This window comes from Mirounga leonina, unplaced genomic scaffold (assembly GCF_011800145.1).
Source record: "Mirounga leonina isolate KUSES-001 unplaced genomic scaffold, KU_Mleo_1.0 Mir_174, whole genome shotgun sequence".
In the NCBI taxonomy this organism is placed as follows: domain Eukaryota; kingdom Metazoa; phylum Chordata; class Mammalia; order Carnivora; family Phocidae; genus Mirounga; species Mirounga leonina.
In genome coordinates this window covers 57,490,589-57,496,588 of record NW_023270451.1, presented here as the reverse complement: position 1 = coordinate 57,496,588, position 6,000 = coordinate 57,490,589, and positions in this window count along the sequence as shown.

The window sequence follows — 6,000 nt, the reverse complement described above, 5'->3', positions numbered from 1 at the left end:
CACTTGGGACCCTGGGTTGACGGAAGCTCTGTTTGGACACTTGCTTCCATGATCACGAAGGCAGATGGAAAGGAGGGCTGTAGAGCTGGGCACCAGTAAGTAGATATTTCAAATCCTCCCATTTTGCTGACCAGAAGTAGTCCCATGGCCACTCTGAACTTCAGGTGAGCCAGAAGTGTAGGAGAATGGAATATGGGCAAAAATGGTGAATGTTGGTAATGATTATCACACCCACCCACTGACAAATACACACACAGACACAGACCACACAGAGGCTTGGTATGTTACTTTTTTTTTAATGGAAAAATGACTCACTTGTCCTCCCAAATCTTTGTGGTGAGACTGGTGTTTCCTACTTGTGTTTACTTGTTGACTTCTCTGGAAGGGGCTTGTAAAATCCAGGGAAACTGAACCCAGACAATGATGACAGAGAAACCATTTATCTTATCTTCTACCATTTAGCCTTCACCCATCAGTAGCAATTTCATCCTCTTATTACACATTGAAATTTGTGCTTGCTTCTCACTTTTTAAACTGATCACTTCTAACTTTTATTTCTATACAGATAGTTGTTGATAAAATAATAAAGTATTTGATAGAAAGGGAATTGGACTGTTTTTTTGTAACTGCAAATTGTTCAAATCGTGATCTGTTAAATATTACTCATTCTCTTTAACATTATAGTTAGGAATATGAGAAATGAATGTAATGCCAAAAAGAGGAACTAAATCATGGTTTATGTAGTTCGGCCTCACTTAGAAGGAGAACATGTAGAGAAGTTGGAGTACACAGAACAGTAATGCTTATAGTACATAAAAAGCAAATGGAGAGATTGACTCTTACAGATTATGTTCCCGAGCCATTACCAAAGGTAATTTTTTTCTCTACATTATTTAATTAGAATAATAAAATATAAAATTACTTATATCCAGGGCTTGAAAGCACATAACTATAAATTTCAATTTAATTTTACATGTTTAAGTATTATAAACATTTAAACTTTAACTTACATTTTGTTCTATAAGTTAGAAATAAAATTTTTAATGCTGTTTTTGAAATTATTGGTCACATTTTATTATAAGGCTTCATTCAGTATGAATTTGATAGAAGAAAAAGGAAATGGGGAATTGAAGAACTGATATGTGACTTCTAAACATTATTGTTTTTTGATTGTGCAGAAATGGTTTCAAATTTTGCCAAAATTCATAGAGAACTGGCATGAATATGTTTTCTCATTTTATAATATATATGTGTTACAAAGTATTGGTTGAAGACATGATTGTTATATATATATAATGTAAGAAATGTATCTATCATCTATCAATCATCTAATTTTTTAAAAAGCACAGATAAGGAAGTTATTTTATTGATATATTTTTGATAAAAATGTATGCATTATAAATTTGAATTTTTGAAAATTATATTTCCTTAAAGTGAGGCATAGATTTGAATTTTATAATTTGATGTGAGGCATTTATTTCTCATTATCCACTGCAGTAAATATACTTGCAATTTAGTGCTCATTTCACTTATCACTTTGAATAGCATTCAGGTATCCCTTACATGGAGAGAAATGAGTTGTTTAAAAATGGAAACTGTTAAAATAAATAAATCACTGATTTAGATATGAATGATGTTATATACAGATTATTCAAAATCATATTTGTAAGGTTGACTTTCATTTTTGTTAAGGCATGATAATAAAATAAATTAGCACAACATTTTATAATGTTTTAAGAGCAAAAATGAAAGAATATTTGATTATAAGTTTTTGCTACTTCATATTTTTAATATGAGCAAATATCAAAAATAAAACCAAGTACAATTAAGCAAAGACCTTCTTCAACTCACATAATATTAATAGGGATTTGTGAAACACTATAAAATAGAATTTATGTTGTTATAGTATGACATTAATATTATATTTTTATAGGTTTATGCTATCACAAAAGAAGGAAAAAATATAACTGCTTATCCATTATTGCCTATTTTAAACAAAGACAGCACAGAACTTCACAAAATATTTTTATAGCTCAGAACTTAAAATTTTTTCCCTTTGGATATCATTAAAATTTCCTTTAACATACCTTTCACTTTTGGGGGGAATTGTGTCAGAATTTGAAAAAACAGAAAATAGATTGCTTAGAGAGCATTATTAGGATGTGAATTTGTTACACTCAGCTAGAGATATACTTAGTTGCTTAAATTACATGAGACCAACAAGAAGAATAGCTACATACTTCGGAGGTTTGCATAATTTTTCATACAACTAAATAATTTGACTTACTCACTTTAGATTATTTCTTTTCTTATCCATAATGCTCATATAAAGCTACAGAGTTTTAGCTGATATTTCTTGTTGAAAATACGGAACAAAGTAAAGAAATAATCGTTCAAAAAATACTCTATAGGTTGTGAAATGGGTCTTTTTCTTTTTAAAATTTTATTTATTTATTTATGAGAGAGAGAGCATGCACAGGAGTGGGAGGAGGGGCAGAGGAAGAGGAATGAGCAGACTCCCCACTGAGGACCCTGAGTTCATGACCTGAGCCAAGGTCAGACGCTTAACCTACTGAGCCACCCAGGCACCCCCAGAAATATCTTTTCATAGCATTATATTGGAGAAGTTCAGGTGACAGATATGGGATTGAATTTGAGAAATATTTTTCTGTTGATTTGTTTATGACCTTTACCCATTCATAAACTTCATAGAATTTTCTTTTTTGTATTTATAGTCAAACCCCGAAATTCCAATGGCACTGTTGTTATTTCTTATAAGAATGTTATAACACATACGGGGGGAAATGATAATGAGTGTGAGCCACACTCATTATTAGAAAGATAAATATGAATGTGGAAAACGGAGAAGGATTTTAAATGTGTGGAAAAACATAGGAAAAGGGAATATACTGAAACCACTTAAGTATCTGAATGTTAAAGGTTTTCTGAGATCTGCCATGGGTAGTTTAACACAGACTGTGCTACTTCTAGAGAATACGTTTTAAAAAGCTTTGGAAATAATTTCCAAAATGTTAGCTGTTGACTAAAATCCTCCCCAGACAGTCTTCTGGTGAGATTAGTGTATTCTTCCCCAGCTCAGAATAGAAATCACAGAGCTATTTTTCCAGTGCGAACGGGCTGCTCTTCGGAAAAAGCCCCTCCTGCGCGGCTTCCCCCAACCAGCCCCCTGCTGTCTGTCCTGCGGTGTGGCAGCTCACACTGCCCGGAAGCCCCAGGTAATGATGAGATTGTGTGAGGCCATATGAATTGCTTGAAAATGCAGGGAACACAAGAGCTGTCTTATTTCTCTGCAGGGGAAAAACGAAACTAAATTTAGATCCCCACTCACCAAATCTAGTATCAGTTGTTTTGTGGTTCCTTCATCATTCCTTGGGCTGTTTTTGGATTTGCACAGTTTGGGGACAACATTGTGGGGACTTTGTTAGTCTACAGTGGTCCATTTGAAGGAAGTTGCTCTCAGTGCTCAGCTGTTTCCGGTCCCTGTGGGAGGCCTGCCACCTCTGAGATTCAGTCTCTCACACGGTACAACTTGCTGCCCTCTTGTCTCACCAAACCTCAAGAATCCAGCTGCCAGGGATCAGGCCATTTGCTTTTTCATCAACATGCAGAGGCTTTTCCTTCTTACAGAATCCACTTTAATAACTGTCAAAACTTGAGGCTTTAAAAACAAAACTTTTGTTAACTTCCCAGTGCTTAAAGAAAGTTCAACCTTAGCTATTTCATTTTAATCCTGAGGTAGTATTTTCCTAATTTTATAAATGAGGAGATTGTGGCTCAGGAAAAATTTTTTAAAAACTTGTATGTGTTTACGTGAACAAACAGGGGACATAGAATTTAAAACTAGGACCCTGATATGTGCCAAAGAATTCAGAGTTTGATAATACAGACATGTCCTCAAGGAGACTGGTATTTAGTGGGAAGGGGGACAACAGATCTGCAAATGAATTAATACCTTTCAGTGTGATCGAAGTTACTGTGAAATTATATTAGAATCTAAGTGAGAACACAGGAGGGAATGGACAATTCAATATGGGGTGCTCAGGTAAGGTTTCTAAGAAGAAGCAACAGTCTTGACAGTTGGGAGGAGCCAAACTTTCAAAAAGAGGGGAGAGGCGGGGAGAGGTATTTTGAGTATTCTTGCATTTGTCATCTCCTAGTCACTCCCAGCCCCACACTTACCATCTTATTTCTTGTTTTCCCTCTGTATCCTGATGTACCCTGATTTCCTCTCCCCCCACCAAACAAAACAAAACAAAACAAAACAAAACCCACTGGCCAATCCCTACTAAACATATTTTATCACTACATATTGTCACTAACCCATCTGAGTTATGGAATATGTTTTCCCTACTGTGCTATTCCATATGCACTGATTATAGTAAGTATATATGTGTACTATTGAACAAAATTCAATATGTAATCTTACTTGTATTTCCTTGTTTCTTCTTCTGAACATCTAGGATCTTCTCAACTGTCATTAGGGAAATTAATGAGAGAAGAAAGAGGAGACAATGGGGAAAGTGAGCTAAGGAAGAAAAAAGGAGAAAATAGAAATAAATAGAGTAGAGAGAAAAAGGAATGTTAGTTAACAAATGTGGGCAGCTCGATGGTAGCTCTTTCCACCTGCTTGTGAATCTTGTGCATGTGAAAGGAAAGCATTCTGAGATAGGAAAATTTAGGGAATATGACAAAAGAAGAATACGATTTAAAAATAGGACATGAGAAAGTATAGGAAAAGTCATCAGAGACATGGTGGAGGCCTAATATATGAAATCAAAATTCATTCTTTAATTGGAAATCCCCAAATTATTTTCTAAGTGAGCTATATTGGTTCAAGATATTTCAGAATAAAATTTGGTATTACACACAAATGTGGAGATGAAAAGAGAAGGCCACTAAGGCCAACGGAAGCCAGGGTTTCCATATTGTCTAACATGTGTATATAGGGGAGAATTACTTGATCACAGAATGTGAAAATGGCAAAATGTGTTAATGACCTTTTAGTCTCAAACCTTCATTTTGGAGGTGAGGAAATGGAGACCAAATGCCTTTTCCAAGCACAAACAAGGAGCTGTTAGGAGACCTGACTAGATTCTACATCTTGGATTCCTTTCCTAGTAAACTGAAGCCTATTAACATAGATACAGAATATGTCAGATTTGTGGACTACACTCAGGAGACATAAAACTAAGCACTTGAGAAGTCAGGCAGAAATTCTAGAGAATTACAGTAAAGTGAGAGCTACAAAAACATGTGACCCATTTCTATGTGGGCCAAACTATTTCGAAGATTCAAAGCTGAGGGTTGGTGCAGTTGTGGGGGAGCACACGTGAAATTAAATATTTCTCTGGCTTGTAATATCTCATTTTCTATCTTTTAAATGTCTTTGGCTAATTGTGAGTTGATTGTAATCTTAGAATTGCAATCTTAGGACTGATAAAAAATTGAAGTAATTTTTAAAACAGATTCTTCCTCTTGAAATGTAGATACTCATTTTTAAAAAAGATTTATTTATTTTAGAAAGAGAGAGAATGGGGAGGGGCAGAAGGAGAGGAAGAGAGAGAGAGAAAGAGAGAGAGCGAGAATCTTAAGCAGGCTCCACCCCCAGCCCGGAGCCCAACGCAGAACTCGATCTCATGATCCTGAGATCATGACCTAAGCCAAAATCAAGAGTTGGATGCTTAATTGACTGAGCCACCCAGGTGCCCCAGTTAGCAGTTTTTATAAATAAATAATGAATTTCAGAAATGATAGTATCTCATATTCAAACCTGTTAATGCAAATGTGGGCAATGGCCTGTGGTTGTGCTATAAGAGAATTAATTCTCCTCTTCTCTTGGCAGTTCTTGTCATTCCACTGAAGGGGAGCTTCTGGGGCCGTGTAGACAGAGCTGTCCCACTCTGCCTCCAGCATTGGCTGAAATTCCTTCAGGGAGCAACAAGAGCTATAGGGTCTGGACTAGGTGAGGAGATGGAGGAC